Source organism: Portunus trituberculatus, chromosome 48, assembly GCF_017591435.1.
Source record: "Portunus trituberculatus isolate SZX2019 chromosome 48, ASM1759143v1, whole genome shotgun sequence".
In the NCBI taxonomy this organism is placed as follows: domain Eukaryota; kingdom Metazoa; phylum Arthropoda; class Malacostraca; order Decapoda; family Portunidae; genus Portunus; species Portunus trituberculatus.
Window position 1 is genome coordinate 28,019,919 of NC_059302.1, and position 17,500 is coordinate 28,037,418.

Below are 17,500 nucleotides of genomic sequence, written 5' to 3' on the forward strand. Positions count from 1 at the left end.
TCATAATTTCTGTTATTATCAGTTACCAGAAGCAAACGAGAGTGGGGATAAGTTTAGGCCACGTTCTTCTTGCTTTTAAAATTACACGTTTTCTGTGGCTGCTGCTCACTGAACAGCGAAGATTATGCCACTTGTGTCATATGTAGCGTGCTGCATGCGATGCTGTTATGAAAAAGCAGCTCTGATGGAGATCCGTTTTGCACAAACTGCAGTAGTGAAAGCAACCCTATTTCTAAGATTGCCTTTTCCGAGCATTGTGAAGTAATTAGTCTTTATTGTTGCATCGTTTCATGTTTCAGAAGATGAACGCAGAGCTTATCAACATCAACATAACAGAAGCGTCCTCGTCCTGAAGAACTATTTACACGACCCGCCCACTCGGTGCCCACGACTAGGCTTAGGATACTCGTTTCGTATCTTACTTTATTACCTAATCTAAGGGAACAAAAAATAAAACAACTCATATTTATTTATCCTTAACATGTTTGGTAGGGTGTGTGTGTGTGTGTGTGTGTGTGTGTGTGTGTGTGTGTGTGTGTGTGTGTGTGTGTGTGTGTGTGGGATGGGCTTCATTAGTCGTGACCAGGCGTGGCTAGGAAAGCTTCCATCTGCATTTTACATTTTCTAGTCTCGCCTCTTAACATTTAACGAGGCTTCGATGGCGAGGAGGGAAGCGACCCAAGGTGAGGGTGGCGGACTTCAGGAAATCACTAGGAACTTGTCAAATGTTTAAGGTTAAGATGTGTTATCAGAGAGAGAGAGAGAGAGAGAGAGAGAGAGAGAGAGAGAGAGAGAGAGAGAGAGAGAGAGAGAGAGAGAGAGAGAGAGAGACTTACACCGTTAGTCTTTAAAATTGTATGAGGTTGTGGTGGTGATAATGGTGATTGGGGTGATGGTGAAAGTGATGCTGTAGGTGGAGTAATAGAGGCGGCAGTGAGTTGGGATAAAATTAATGATGATCGTGGTAGTAATGATAGTGTTTGCGTTCTTGGTGGTGGCGGCGGTGGTGGTGGTAATACCGTAACAGTAATACCAGTAGTAGTTATGATAGTGGTGGTGGTGGTGGTGGTGGTGGTGGTATTGATTCCTAACCTTTCACCTCTACAATCATTGCGAGTCTCCTAAAAATTCTCTGTTATTAGATATTAGCCACGAACGACTCCATGGAGGTGAATTGATTGTGAATGTGTGACTAGGTATGATTTTTCTTTTCTTTTTTTTTTACACATTCACAACGAAAAATAACTAAAATGGTCCAATCTTTCACTGGTTTCCGAGCTTAAATCAAACCGATGTCATGGTACTGAAAGGGTTGAAGGATAGTACTGGTGGTGGTGGTGGTAGAAGTGGTGGTGGTGGTGGTGGTGGTGGTGGTGGTGGTGGTGGTGGTGTGGTGGTGGTGGTGGTGGTGGTGGTGGTGCAGTGGCGCCGCCCAAAGGTCCCTTGACGATGCTTCTTGTGACCTTTGGAATGGACTACCGTAAGGCGGGTCTTTTTTTCCTCTCTCTCTCTCTCTCTCTCTCTCTCTCTCTCTCTCTCTCTCTCTCTCTCTCTCTCTCTCTCTCTCTCTCTCTTAGCTACTCTTACTCCCATGTCCTCGAGAGAGACTGGAAAAACAGACAGACAGACAGACAGACAGATAAAGACAAGAAAGTAAATACAAGTAGAGACACACGGACAGGCAGACAGACAAACAAACAATGAGGCAATCAGACAATCAGACACACACTTTTCCTTCACTCACAAGCAACAAATGACTCTCTTCCTGCCTCGATATCTGAACAGCAAACACGTGTCTCTTTCATTTCCAGAGCCGTAGTTTGGTAACCTTTCCCCCTCGTTTGTTGTCTCCTCTTTTCTCTCTCCTTTTCTTTCTTCCTCTCCTCCTACCTGCAGCCGCGCCACGCACACTGTGTCACTCATATCACACGCACGTACACACGCAAACACACACATGCACGCGCGGAAGTCATCATCATGCACGCACTTCTATCGTCATGCGCAGTTACACGCTTCACCCGCCATGTAATTTGGAAGACCAGGTGTGTGGTGTGTGTGTGTGTGTGTGTGTGTGTGTGTGTGTGTGTGTGTGTGTAAAAGAGATGGAGTGAGGAGGAGGAGGAGGAGGAGGAGGAGGAGGAGGAGGAGGAAAAGATGATGATGATGATGGTGATGACGATGACGACAATGAAGAAGCGCAAATAAAAAAGGAGAAAGGAATGAGAAGGAAGAGTGAAAAGAAGAGAACAAAAGAGGAAGAAGAAGAACAAAGAGAACACGAAGAGGAAACGAGAGAGAGAGAGAGAGAGAGAGAGAGAGAGAGAGAGAGAGAGAGAGAGAGAGAGAAATAATGGAGTAATGTTGATAGAAGATAATACTGTTAGGAGAGGAAGAAATGGAAGCAGATACCAGAAGAAAAAGAAGAAAGGAGGAGGAGGAAGAGGAGGAGGAGGGAGGCAAAAAAAAAAAGGGTTGAGGGTGGAATAGGATCAAATGGTAGTGGAGAGGGAAATAGAAGCAGGAGAGAGGATTGTATATCATCCTTATCTCTCCTTCATGCAAATTGAGGCTGCAAGGAGAGAGGAGGAGGAGGAGGAGGAGGAGGAGGAGGAGGAAGACTAGACAGAAGGAAGAGTAAAGAGGAATAACGAGATTGCTTTGTAAGAACGAAAAAGGCAAAGGAGAGGAGTATAAAGACTAAATGAGAGGGAAGCTGCGTGGAAGGAGGAAAAGAAGAGGAAAATAGAATCCAGATAGAAAAGAATCGATAAGGAAGAGGAAAAAAAGAGCAAGGAAAGAAATCAGGAAAGAAAATGAGAGAGAGGAGAGAAAATGGGATTACTTTGTGTTTCGTGCAATGAAAGAGGAATAAGACAAATATTTAGAATAAAAAAGCAAGATGGAAGGAAGGAAGCTAGAGAAAGTGGAAGAAGAAGAGGAATGGAGAGAGAAAGGGAAAATGGGTAATTTTATGAGTCTTGCAGGAGGAAAGGAACAAGAACAAAGAGAAGAATAAGAGGTAAATAAATCAAGATGGCAAAGAGAAATTAGGAGAAGAAGAGGAAGGGAAGGAAAGAGGAAAAAGTGGGTAAGTTAATGAGTCTTCTTGTACAGGGGAAAGAGGAACAAGACAACAAAGAGAAGAATAAGAGATAAATAAATCGAGTGAGAAGATAAGAAGAAAGGGAAGAATCGAGAGGAAGTGGAAGAAAAGAGGAAGGACGGCAAAGAGGAAAGTGTGTCTTAGTACAAGGTAAAGAAGAACAAGAGAACAAAAAAGAAGAACAAGAGGTAAATAAATCGAATAAAAAAGAAAGAGAAAGTAGGAAAAAAGAAGATAGAAAGGGAGAGAAAGAAGGAAAAGTGTGTTAATTAATGAGTTTTCGTGTTGTAGTGCAAGGTAAGAGAACAAAACGAAGAATAAGAAGTAAAAAAAGGAGTAAGGTGACAAAGAGGAAGTAGGAGAAGAAGGAGAGGAGAGGAAGGAAAGGAGAAAAAGTAAGTTTATGAGTATTCGTGTCTTAGTACAGGGTAAAGAGGAACAAGATAACAAGAAGAAGAAAGAAGAGGTAAATAAATCGAGTAAGAAGATAAGAAAGAAGAGAAGAAGCGAGAAAAGGTGGGAGAAAAGAGGAGGAAGGGAAGGAAAGAGGGAAAAGTAAGTTTATGAGTATTCGTGACTTAGTACAGGGTGAAAAGGAGCAAGAGAACAAAAAGAAGAAGTAAATAAATCGAATAAGAAAAAGAGAAAGTAGTAAAAGAGGAAGGGAAGGAAAGAGGGAAAAGTAAGTTTATGAGTCTTCTTGTCTTAGTACAGAGTAAAGAGGAACAAGAGAACAAAATGAAGAGGAAGAAGTAAATAAATCGAATAATAAGAGAAAGAAAGTAAAAGAGAAAGGAAGGGAGGAAAAAGGGAAGAGTGGGTTGGTATCTCCGTGTCTAAGTGCAGAGGGGAAAGAGAAGCAAGAGGGCAAATAAGTCAAGAGTGCAGCACCTGAAGGAGGGAGGGACAGTCTGGCCCCGTCTAAGGCTGTGGTTGTACTGGCGACACCACCTGACGGCGTGGTGTGTGGCGGCGTGACCTACACTCGCGGACAGCTGACCCCACCAGGTGTCCTCGGCCTATGGAGAGAGAGAGATCGAGAGAGATTAGTAGTCTCGTTCCAATCTGCAGGAAAAAATGCATTGTTGTCTTCATTCTGTAAAGTGAAGGAATAGAGAGAGAGAGAGAGAGAGGAAGCGGGGTTTGCCTTCAGATTACAAATAAAAAAGGTTTGCAGTTGTCTTCATTACTGTTTCTCTAATTGATATGTTCGTGAGAGAGAGAGAGAGAGGGGGAAAGGTTTACAAGTGTCTCTTCCATTGTTTCTGAAATTGGTAAACTTCTTAGTATGTCTTTATCTTGCTTGTCCTTCCCCCTTCCTACCACTCACGCTCCTTCAGGAAATACACACACACACACACACACACACACACACACACACACACACACACACACACGAGCTTTCCTTTAACGTAAATACCGCCAGAATCTAAAACAAGACATGATATAAAAAAAAATACCACCAACAATTTGATTTCTGGACGTGACAATATCAAACAACACATTTCTTGATCACATTTCTATTATTTTCAAGTCCCCTTCCTCTCCTCTTCCTCCTCCCTCCTCCCTCCTCCTTAATACCTCTTCCCCTGGCTATCACTGTTATCGTTGTGGTTTTCTGTAACGTAACATTTTCAAAACAACACTTTCCTTGGTCACAATTTTATCATTTTTTTTCAAGTTTCTCCTACCACATAATGTCTCTGTGTACCTGGCGATCACTGTTATCCTTGTGGCTTCCCGTAACGTTGTAAAAGACTTCGTGGCTTTGTGTAATAGTATATGTGAAATACCTGCGCGCTCAAAGGAAGGTTAGGTTGAAAAAAAGGGATTGTAAATATAAAGAAACGGAGGTGCTTGAGATTGAAAGGTGGAACAACAAAGGTGAGGCTGAGGGAGGTTGTGGATAGAGTTTACAGAGAAAAGGGAATGGAATTTTTTGTTTTTAAGGAGGTAGAGGAGGAACTGAAAGGACAAAGGAAGAAATGGTGTGTCTGGTCAGAAGATAGATATGAAGGAAGGGGAAACGAGTAGAGACGGACAGGCGGACAAAAAGAAAAACAAGACTAGACAAGATAGTATACAAAGAGAGAGAGAATTTTCAGTATTCATCCTTCATCACATTTTTTCTCTTCTAGACGAGATAGTACACAGAGAGAGAGAGAGAGAGAGAGAGAGAATTTTCAGTATTAATTTCATCCTTCATCGCATTTTTTCTCTTCCCGTCACAAAGTCCTTCCAAAAGAACACCTCTAAGAAACAACACGTCCCCAAACACTTTCCTCCAGGAAGTCGCCAGAACCTGTACAAAGCTGGAGGTGTTTTTGTCTCCGCTCGCCAGTATCATGTAAAGGGCACTGAACACACCCCGGGTCCTGCTTGCTGTGTCTTGCTGTCTCCTGATACTACTTTTTTGTTTGTTGTTGAGATGGTGGTGGTGGTGGTGGTGGTTTTGTTATCGATAGGATGTATAACTCAAGTTTGTCTGTTTTGTTTATTTAAATGATTTTATTTTGTGGTTGTTACTACTACTACTGCTGCTACTACTACTACTACTACTACTACTACTACTACTACTACTACTACTACTACTACTACTACTACTACTACAAGTAATGGTTGTTGTTATGTTGTGTTCTTCTTGTCTTATTTGGTTGTTGTTGTTGATGTTTTTACAAGTAACAAGGCTGCGTCACATTAGCACATTTTCTATCTCCTTTTCTTCATCATCTTTTTGAAAATCGGAAATTTCTTGTGCCCAGCGTCGCATACTCTTAGCCGACCGTCGTCTTCACTTGCGTCGACAGTAAGCAAGCATGGTTCCTCAGTCGCTTTTCTACACTTAATTACAATACAAGCTTTGTAAAATTGTAGAGGAGCTTAAATGGTATCCAGCGTGCAGGAAGAGAGAAATCGTGACCTTCCAAAATTGCGAGCATTGTTTTCTGAGACGTGGCCTGGTGAAATATTGACGTGTTTGGCCCAGAGAGTGAGGGAGTGAGTGAGTGAGTGTTATATATCTTCAAGTTAAATGTAACGATATGTGAAATTAAGCGATTTTTATTTTCATTTTATTTAAGAGCTTTTATTTGATTTTTCTTATCGTAAGGTTTGAGTTGCATTTCTTTATAGTGTAAATAGTGGGTTTTCATTGTACAATACAGACAGCCAGCACTCAAGTGGCCTTTTTTTTGCCCTTGGCTGGCCCTAATACCTACATAAGAATAAATAAATAAATAATAAAAAAGGAAACAAAAGCAGGCGACGGAGTGAAGTAAATTTTGACGGGAATCTGAGTTATAGAAAATCAATGGTAAGTTGTGCTAGTGTTAGAAAGTCTTGTCTGCCATGGTCGCTGTTGCTCTTGTCGTTATCGTCTTTCTTGTTGCTACTCTTGTCGTTGTTCATGGTCCAAATCCCGCCACAGTTGGCAATGAAGCTCTAGGTAACAAGTATTGATGCAAAACATTTGAACCTTTTACTGAGTCCGCTCCCTCCTCCCCATGAAGCACTGCAGGTAGTTACTGTACTCCGCCCCGTCATTGCTGCTGCTGCTGCTGCTGTTGACGTCAAAACTGAACCATGGAAAAAAAAGTAGAAAACAGCGTTATATGACCACAAACTCGCCTTTATTGACACCCTCATTAAAACCATGTTGAATAAAATAAGAAGCACAGTAAATGAATACTTGGAAATCTGTGATATTAAGAAATGTAATAATAAATGTGTGTATCTTGAATGTATATTATTGACGCGTCTTTTGTCTCGAGGGAAAGGTTTCTCTTGTGATTGTAGCACGTCTTAGACCCTCGCGTGTTAGCTCAATTGACGCAAACTGGAGCGAAGCAAGGGTCTTGAAAGAATACGTAAAAAAGTACCACATAGAGAGAGAGAGAGAGAGAGAGAGAGAGAGAGAGAGATTAATTGATTGATTGGTATCCTTGACACTGCATATCATATAATCAATAAAAACACACAAAAAAAAAGAAAATTAAGATTATGCCCGGTCCAATAAGGCGAGGCTTTTTATTAGGACCTCATCTATAAGGGTTAGGAAATTACGTGACTTGAACATGCCAGACTGGAAAAAAAAAAATTAAAGAGAAAGGGAGAAAGAGAGAGAGAGAAAACAAGACTACATAAATACCACAACCTCCACAAAAGAAGAGACAAACATCAGTGATAACACTAATAATAATCGTTCAAGTTTGTAAGATCATAATTTTCACCATAAAAGCTCCCACATGACTGACAACTTCTTACTCTCATTCACTGGCATTCACTTCACGCACCTCCATTCATCACCAGGGGCGACGCAGTGGCGGGGTAGTCGGCGCCGCTGGGCAGGTCTTGGCAGGGTGTGGAGGGACACGATAATAGGAATAGGAGGCCCAAAGTAGGAGATAGTAATAATAGTCTATCTGAGGCGCCAGAAGGTGAAGGAGGCGCTGACGGGGGAGGAGGAGGACAAGGTGGAGGAAGAGGATGGGAGGAGGCAGTGGTGGTGGAAGAGGAGGGAGAATAAAGATTTGTGAAGAGAGAGAGAGAGAGAGAGAGGGGGGTCGGAAAAATGTGAATGTGAGGAAGAAGAGGAAATGAAGAAGGATACGTGAAGGATACAAGAGAGAAAGGAGAACAAAAAGAGCAAAGTTTAAGGAGAGAGAGAGAGAGAGAGAGAGAGAGAGAGAGAGAGAGAGAGAGAGAGAGAGAGAGAGAGAGAATCAGGAAAACAGACTCAAATTCAGTGGTAGCTAGTGTGTGGGAAAAAAACAAAAACAAAGACAGTTATCATTAATATCAATAATTTACATACCTGAAAGAGAACAAATCAATGAAAAAAACTGAAAATTAAATCACTCAGGACACCGGGAGAGAGAGAGAGAGAGAGAGAGAGAGAGAGAGAGAGAGAGATGAGAGTAGAGAAATAGAGAGGGAGATCCTTTCAAAATCCAAATCACGTTACATTTTCAACTGGACTTTACCTAATATAAACTTTACTCAATATAAACATATCGTCTCCTTTACTGGAACGTATAATTAACCATAAAATCAAATTATCTTCTTGCTTCTAACTCTTTCTTGCATAATACGAGGCGTGACGCAGGTACAGTGTCCTCAGTGGCAAGAGAAAAATGATTATGTTTTGTTTTCGAAGTTGAGATTTTAGCTTCTGTGTGTGTGTGTGTGTGTGTGTGTGTGTGTGTGTGTGTGTGTGTGTGTAGTCAGGATTTATGGGAAAGGTAATAGAAGTAGTAACAGTAATGAGGGTAGCTGCAGTAGAAATGGTAATAATAGTTTTTCAGTAGTAGTAGTAGTAGTAGTAGTAATGATAATAATAATAATAATAATAATAGTAGTAGTAGCAGCAGCAGTAGTAGTAGTAGTAGTAGTAGTAGTAGTAGTAGTAGTAGTAGTAGTAGTAGTAGTAGTAGTAGTAGTAGTAGTAGTAGTAGTAGTAGTAGTAGTAATAATAATAATAATAATAAGTAATAATAATAGTAGCAGCAGTAGTGGTAGGTGGTAGCAGTAGTAGTAGCAGTAGCAGTAGCAGTAGTAGTGGTAGCAGCAGCAGTAGTGGTAGCAGCAATAGTAGCAGTAGCAGTAGCAGTAGTAGTAGTAGTAGCAGTAGCAGTGGCAGTGGTAGTAGTAGTAATAGTAGTAGTAGTAATAGTAGTAGTAGTAGTAGTAGTAATAATAGTAGTAGTTGATGTTATTTTCTTTTCTTTACCTCCTTCTTGGTCCAAAGAACTAACTGTACATAGCCAGGAAGTCTATCAACGAACATAGTAGAGAGAGAGAGAGAGAGAGAGAGAGAGAGAGAGAGAGAGAGAGTGGTGGTCTAACTTCCTGCCTACCCTGCTCTTACCTTGACATTTCACCTGGTAGCTTGAGGACCTACCTGCTAACACTGACGAACAACAAGCAGCAGGGTGGGGGTGGAGGGGAGGATAAGGAGGGAGAAGGGACGCTGAGGAGGGTGTGATGCGGCTTGTAGAGAGAACAGCAGGTGGAGGAAGGTATAGAGAAGCAGGTGGAAAGAAATGGTATTGCTAGATGACTATGGGTGTAACTAAGAGAGAGAGAGAGAGAGAGAGGTTTCAGAATATGCAATATGTTATTTTGGTGTGTGTGAGAGAGAGAGAGAGAGAGAGAGAGAGAGAGAGAGAGAGAGAGAGAGAGAGAGAGAGAGAGAGAGAGAGAGAGAGAGAGAGAGCAGAAAAATCAGCTTTATGTAGGAAGTCTCAGAACTAAACAAAAAAAGAAGAAAAAATAGCAATAAATGTCTGAATGTAAACTCGAAAACAGGTCACTGGATAAACAAACAAGGCATTATGATTAGCGTGCTTCTGACCAAGGTGAAAGGCAGGACAGGCGAGGCGGAGGAGCAGGAGAGAAAGTTCAGACTGTGAGGGAAACTAATCAACTGCCAGGGTCAATTTGTTTTCCAATTTTACACCTGTTTTTCCTCCTCTCTCCTTCTTCCTCTTCCCCTTGTCCTCCTCGCTCTCTCTTTCCTCTTCATCTTATTCATGTCATGTGTATCTTTTCATCCCGTTTTTTCTCTTATGTCTTCAAAATCCTTCTTTTTTCCTTCATTCTCTTTATTTATTTTTTTTTTTTTACTGGGTTATTCATTCCACCTTCATTCTTTTCTTTCCCTCCCTTTTCTTCTCGCGTGCTGAAATAATTTGGGAAAGAAAATGTGTTAATCTTTGGTTTTAAAAAGAGTGCAATTTTTTTTTTTATCTCTTCTTCAAAATCCTTCTTCTTTCTTTCATTCTCTTAATTTTTTTTTTACTAATTTATCCCTTCCACCTTCATCCTCTTCGTAATTTTCTTTGTTAGCATTATTTTTTTTTTTTTTTTCATTTTCTTTCCTTCTCTTCTATCATTTTCTTGTCTCTTCTATCTTCTTCTTGCCTTCTTTTGACTCATCACCTTTATTCATTTCATCCTACTCCCTCTTATCATGTTTTTCTTCAGCCTTCTTCTTTTTCTTCTTCTTCTTCTTCTTCTTCTTCTTCTTCTTCTTCTTCTTCTTCTTCTCTTTATTCATTCTTTCTTCCCTCCATTCTGCTCTTCTTCCCTTCTTCATCTTTTTTCTATTATCTCTCTCTCTCTCTCTCTCTCTCTCTCTCTCTCTCTCTCTCTCTCTCTCTCTCTCTCTCTCTCTCTGTCTGTCTTTAGTAATTGTTAATGTTTTTTTTTTTTTTTTTTTTTTTTTATCTATTTACTTGTTTGTTCATTATTATTTTTTTTTTTGCAAGTTTTTTTTCATAATTGTTGGTTAAATTTTTCACTTTATTTTTAAACTTCGTCACCTTCCAATTATTGTTTTTCTTTTTTTCTTTTTTTTTTAACCTTTCACCTTCCTGTTCCTATATTGTGTGGGTGTTGGGTCCATTACTCTCTCTCTCTCTCTCTCTCTCTCTCTCTCTCTCTCTCTCTCTCTCTCAAATTTTCATCCTTTTTTTTTCCTTTTCTGCTTTCTTTTGTTTTTTTCATATTTTTGTTGTTTTGTATTTGAATTTCTTGGTGTTTCACTATTTTATTTATTTATTGATTTTATTTTCTTGGTCCTTCATCCTCTCTCCGTTTTCTTTCTCTTCAGTCTCCATTTTCTTCAGGTAGTTTGTCTTCCGTTTTCTTTTTCTCTCTTTGTTACTCATCGCTATTTCCTTTCTTTCTATATTTCTTTTTTCTTTTTCATTCTTTTTCTTTCATTCTTCTTTGCTTACTTGTTTTTTTCCTCCTTTCTTTCCTTCTCTATCCTTTCTTCTTCTTCTTCTTCTTCTTCTTCTTCTTCTTCTTCTTCTTCTTCTTCTTCTTCTTCCTTATCTGATTTGCGAACAGGAAACAAGCAAGAATACCACTTACCACCATCACAGATCCATTACCCTTTGATCTCCTCCTCCTCCTCCTCCTCCTCCTCCTCCTCCTCCTCCTCCTCCTCCTCCTCCTCCTCCTCCTCCTCCTCCTCCTCCTCGATTCGCCTCTCCTCACCTCTCGCCTCCTCTCATCTTTTTTTTTTTCATATCCTCTTATAGTAGTAGTAGTAGTAGTAGTAGTAGTAGTAGTAGTAGTAGTAGTAGTAGTAGTAGTGGTGGTGGTGGTGGTGGTGGTGGTGGTGGTGGTAGTGGTGGTAGTAGTAAGAGTAATGGTAGTAGAATAACTGTAGCAATAACGAGAACAACAATAACAAGAAAACAAGAAAAAGGAAAGGACATGAAAAAAAATTGAGGAAAGAAAGATAGAAGGAGAAGAAGAAGAAGAAGAAGAAAAAGAAGAAGAAAAAAAAGATTACAATGAAAAAAAAGAAGAAGAAGAAGAAGAAGAAGAAGAAGAAGAACTGGAACAACACCTTTATCAGCAACAACAACAACAACAACAACAACAACAACAACAACAAAAGAAATGGAAAGGGAAAAAACACGACAAATTATGGACCAATGAAGTTAGACAAGAGCGCCTCAGTCTGCCTCTTTGGACTCTAATTGACTCGGCAAAGTTTGATGGATGCATTGCCTGAGGGTCTGCGTCGCTACATCCGGGCTACCTTCGTCCTTGCTGCGTGTGATCCATTTAGCAAACGTATTATACCTTGATTAAACCTTTGACCTCGTGGCCATTCTTAACCTAGAGATTGTATGGAAGTAGCTAACCTCTCAGACCTGCAAGGGAACTGACATCTAAGTGGGTCTTTTTATGTTTCCCTTGATCAGCTTTTTCTCTCATATAAAAAAAAAATGCATTAATGTATTCAGTATTACAGCTTTCAAGGTTCAGAAGATCATGTTATAGTTTATTGATGTTAGTGGAAGGTGTTGTGTTAGATGAATATTATGTAAAGCTCAGCGCTAACGAGGAAAAGCAGCAAACTTATGATATTTTAATTGAACCTTTCTACCACGCAGCCAATCTAGAGAAGTGTGTATGTGTTAACTTGTTCAGTATTACAGCTTTCACGGTTCATAACATTAGATTATCTTTTAGTTATTGACGTTATTGTGTTGCATGAGCCAATCTAGAGAAGTGTTAACCTGTTCAGTATTACAGCTTTCATGGTTCATAACATTAGATTACCTTTTAGTTAGTGACGTTAGTGTAAGGTATTGTGTTAGATGAGTAAGTAGTCTTATGTATAGGTCAGCGGTAACGAAAAAAGATATCGTTAGTTTGATGAATGTTGTAATTCATTAACTATATTTTTTTCCGATAAACTTGGCAAGAGTTTTTCATAATCAGTGGAAAAAATTTTCATGAATTTCTATAAATGATCTCTGTAGCTTTGGAAAACATACCTGAGGAGAGTACAGAGCGTTGCAGAACATGAACCTGGCAGCGTTGAGTGAAAGGGAGATCGAGTTAGATGGAATACTTGAATGTTTACGGAATAACAACGAATGAATAAGATCAATGAAACTCTCACTTCTTTAAAAAAAAAAAAAAAAAAAAACTGCAGGATATACTTTTTAGAAACAACTCCATTGACCTGTAAGGGGACTGGCAATTAAGTGGGCCTTTTTTTATTTATTTATTTATTTATTTATTTTTTTTTTTTTTTTTTTTTTTTTTTTTTTGTTGCCCTTGGTCAGTTTCACCTCTTATATAAAAATGAACTTATCATTATCCAGATCTCACACTTCTCTTTGCTTATATGGACACGACAAATGCGTGATTCCCGAGTAATGAAGCGCGTGTGCAGACTTCCGTGCCTCATGGAGAAGAATAAGATAAGCAGCTGTGAATGGAAAGGAGACTCGATTCAGAGCAATGGTTCAATAACTACGGCGAGGAAAAAAATCTTACCAATCATTTGAATTATAATTAACAAGGTGTGTGTGTGTGTGTGTGTGTGTGTGTGTGTGTGTGTGTGTGTGTGTCTGTGTGTGTGTGTGACCTTCCTTGACCTGATAATTGTAGTTAGATTAGCGATGATAAATGAAAGGGAAGCTGGGTGACATGAAACAGCTGACATTATATATACGTGACGAAAATAAATGGCTCTAGTTAGTGTGCAAGGTTCCGTGATATGAGAATTCTGTATTTCCAGATTAGCAATGGTGAGTGAAGGGAAAACTAAACAAAGAATACAATAGGACAGCTGAATTTATACGGGGAAAAAATCGTTCTCATCACCTCTATCTACATTGGCGTGTTTAGTGTGCGGACTTCCGTGACTAGTGGAGAATGGTATACGATAAGCAGCCATTGACGAAAACTCGCTTAACCCCTTCAGTACCGTGACGTGTTTCCATATTCATTCTGCTTACTATTTGGTGATTTTATCCAGCTTCAGAAACTTAGGTTGGGGAGATTAAAATAGTGAAGACTCTGACCATTAATCTTCTAACCCTTATAAACCCCTCCTAATGTTAATAAAGTGGTCTAATCGTACACAAATCTCAAGGTAAAAGTGTGTCCAAGTACTGAAGGGGTTAAATGTAATGGTTGAATACCTGAGGAACAAAAAATGGCATTCACCACTTCTATTAACAGCGACGAGTCATGTGTGCGAACTTCCGTTACAGAGAGAATGGGATCAAGATATGCAGCGAGGGGTGAAAAAAAAAAGAAACCTGTTTAGTGTAAAAAGGAACAAAAAATGGTTTTAAACACTGCCATAAACTTTTACGAGATTTGTGTGTCCGTGATTCTGAGAGTACAATAGTCAGGTTAGTTAGCTAATAAGATTGTAAGAGTTTGCACTTGTAAAGATTAATGTGATAAAAAGAAATAGAGGCCATTAGGAATAAGATCTAAAGCCGTGACTTCGGAGGTACAAGATGTTTGGTAGAATCTAACAATGGCCTTGAGATTAATAACAAAATATTAAAGGTTTCAGATTAAAAAGTGAAAACAAAACTTCAACCAGCACTATCAAAGGTACAAGTAAAATCCGTAACTTGAATGCGAGAATTAGTATAGAAGCGAACGATGACTTCTGATTTGATAGAAAAAATAAAGTAAAGATAAGTTGAGAAGCGAACATCATTTCAACCAGCGACATTAAAAGTAAAAATGAAAACTGTGACGAGTAAGAGAATTATATTAGCAGCGCGAGGGGCCTTTGATTTTATGACAGTGTGAAAGTATGGTAGAGAATAAAAGCCAACCAGCACTACGAACTATCTGGCTGCTGATGGTACATGTAATTATACGTTCAGCATTCTTAGGTAAATATTCTCATCAGAAATAACGCTACATGTTCAGTAAAGCTTCACTGAATACATACCATCTTTAACCCCTCAGTACTGGGACTCATTTTTGCCTATTGTTTTGTGTACGATTTGACCATTTTATTGACATCAGGAAGAGTCTATGGAGATCACAAGATTAATGGTCACAGTCTTCACGTTTTGAATCCACCACATGAGCTTCTGAAACTGTATAAAATCACCAAGCAGTAAGCAGAATAAATATGAAAACGCGTCATGGTACAGAAGGGGTTAAAAGTCTTCATCTAAACAAGTTTACATGAACTGTCAAGCAGAGTAAAAGTTGTAAGAATCCAAGTCAAGCAAAGGATGTTCTGCATATCGTGCGTGACTTTTGGTGTACGACATTTAGATCACAGGGTACGATAGCCTTGAGGTTGAAGATTTAAAGCATTTCACCTCAAAGAAAGTCGATATAAAACGATTAGCGTGAATGAGAGTAACCTTAGTGTGTTGTGTAATGGTCGTGACTTCAAGAGTACGAAAGTTGGGCTGGGCTAGCAGTGTACGATGGTCTTGAAAACGATACTTCTTTGTTTACGATGGTGGACCCGGATTTATGGGACGTCTATTGGTCTTTTTTCACAGTCGAATAGAACATGGAAATACGCGAAATGGGAGAAATAAGACTTAGGTTAAAAAATATGAAAAAAAAAAATCGAAATTACGATTGAGGAAAATATCATTATGAAATAGAAAAATAGACGAATAAAAAAAAAACGAGAAGATTACAGTGTAACGAAAGAAGAATGGAAGAGATGAGGCAAAGACGAACACGAGGAAAGGAGGCCAAGAAAACGGGAAAGAAAGAGAAACTGTAAAAGAGCAAAGGAAAAGAAAAAAAAGTGAAGGAGAGCAAGAGGAATCTGAGAAGGATGTGGAGGAGGAAAAGGGAAGAAGACAACGAGATGTGAAGTCAAGCTTAACGACATTTTCTGAGGGCAAAAAGTGTCACTCCCTTGATCTTGTCGGGACAAAGGTTACTCGCAGCACGTGTTGAGAATGGGAAGCCACGGCGCGGGGCAGAAGGGTCACAGGGGGGGAGTGGGGAGGGAGGAGGGAGGGGAGAGAGAGAGAGAGAGAGAGGAGTTAGGTGAAAGTGATGGATTTGTGTGTTTCTGAACTGTTTTCTGTGAGATGTACGACTTGTGGGGTTTTGAGTGTCTGATGTTGGTGGTGTTGTTTTTGTTTTTCTTGTTGGTTTAGATTTATGTTTTTATCTATTTATTTTTTTTCTTTTTTCTGAAAAGTGTATTTTGTTATGTACTTGGTCTTACTGCTACTACTACTACTAATAATAATAATGATAGTAGTAATAATAATAATAATAATAATAATAATAATAATAATAATACCACCACCACCACCACCACACCACCACCTATCGTGAACAAATATCATTAGGTAGGGAATTCCCCCAGTCCCATCCTGCGTTTGCAGTGCGAGCGAAGCAAACAAAAAGAATCACAAGAAGCACACACGTTATACAAGTGAAAGAGTACGTTTTGGAAAGGGAGAGTGAGTCGGTGGCAGTAGTAAATAGTGTGTCCACGTCGTAAAGGAGCGTGACTTGGTATTGCACTGAATGGCAAAGGTCGGTTAGTTAAAGTTACAGAAGAAGGAGCGGTGTGTCCCACGGTATGAGGTGAAGCTTGTAAACATATCGCTCGTTAAAAAAAAAAAAAAAAAATGACATTCAGAAACCACACACACACACACACACACACACACACACACACACACACACACACACACACACACACACACACACACACACACACACTGCAGTAACCGCTAAAAGTCATGCACTGTTAAAAATACCGACAGACTAAAAAATTGCATGTAAAAACCAGCCAGGATTACACCACAGACCGCTCCGGTGTATCAGCTGACCAGCGCGTCTGTAGTGCTGCAAAAATAGAGTTGCCAAACCTGTTCCCAGTTTGCGAAAGAGACCGAGTGGCGGCACCTTGCGGTAGGCACTGGGACTCGACCTGACATGAGCCATCAGAGAGGAGGTGCGGCTCACGTCAGAAGTCTGGTACCCTGCCACGCTCACTTCTGTTTACTTACCGTGTTCCACTTAATCATGCTCTCAAGCTTCAGTGTTGTCAATTTTTAATCCTCTTAATTTTTATCTTCTTAAGCTTCATTCTTCTCAATCTTCAGTCTCTCTCAATATTCAGTTCCCTCATTGTTCAGTCTTCTCAATTTTTAATCCTCTTAATTTTCAGTCTTCTCAATATTTCGTTCTCTCAATATTTAGTTCTCTCAATCTTTAGTGCTTTCAATCTTTGGTCCATTTAATCTTTAATCTCCCATCAATATTCAATTCTCTCAAGTTTCTATCGTCTCAATCTTTACCCCTCTCTATAATGTGCGGGATCCAAAACTCAGAGGCCTCTCTAACAAGTCTTTATTCCTCTTAACTTAACCAGGTGGAGGAGCTTTGGTTGAATGATTACCCTGACATGGTCTGAGGCAAGCCACTTACGTTCAGTATAAGAATAAGTGTTTGAACAAGTAATCCAGTCAGTCATTAATGATTAAACAGTGCAATTATCATTTTACCACGCTCTCAGTCTTCACTCTTCCCAGTCTTTAGTTCTCTGATTTACTGCGGAGTAATGCTGGTGTGGAAGAAGAGGAGGAATCTTACACAAAGAAACATTAGCGAAGAACAAATCGCTGCCGTCTGATTTGGGCATGAGATTGAGGGAGAACACTAAGCACGATGGAAATTACTGCTGTGGTGTGTTAATCGACTCTTCCCCGTGACAAATTGAGTCTCGCGGTTCCTTTTCTTCGTGTCACTGTCAATTAAGTCTGTCAGCGTGACTGTACAAGACTCACCAAAGGAACACAAAGGAAGATCAAATAACAAACATTTCGTCCTCATAATATTATTGCTGGTAAACTCTTCCGTCTGATCAAAAGCCAAACCAGTGTGACTGCTGACTCAAGAATGTAAACAGACTCACGAAGGAACACAAAAGAAGATCAAATAATAGTATAAAAGTTATCCTTATAATGTTATTGCTAGTAAACTCTTCCGTCTGATCAAAAGCCAAACCCACATGACTGATGACCCAAGATTGTAAAGACTCACGAAGGAACACAAAGGAAGATCAAATAGCATTACAGTTCGCCCTCTTGATGTCAGTGGTCAAACTATCGC

General features: G+C 39.7%; 1 protein-coding gene and 1 long non-coding RNA gene across 2 annotated transcripts in view; both read left to right on the forward strand.

The window, feature by feature from the left end:
• LOC123498807 overlaps positions 1 to 463 on the forward strand; it is a 2,490-nt gene extending 2,027 nt beyond the window's left edge. The window contains exon 2 of the long non-coding RNA XR_006672798.1: positions 300 to 463. This is a non-coding gene — a long non-coding RNA (uncharacterized LOC123498807). The remainder of the gene's footprint in view (positions 1 to 299) is intronic.
• LOC123498806 (protein tonB2-like) overlaps positions 1 to 17,500 on the forward strand; it is a 49,701-nt gene that overhangs the window by 10,478 nt on the left and 21,723 nt on the right. The window lies entirely within an intron of this gene.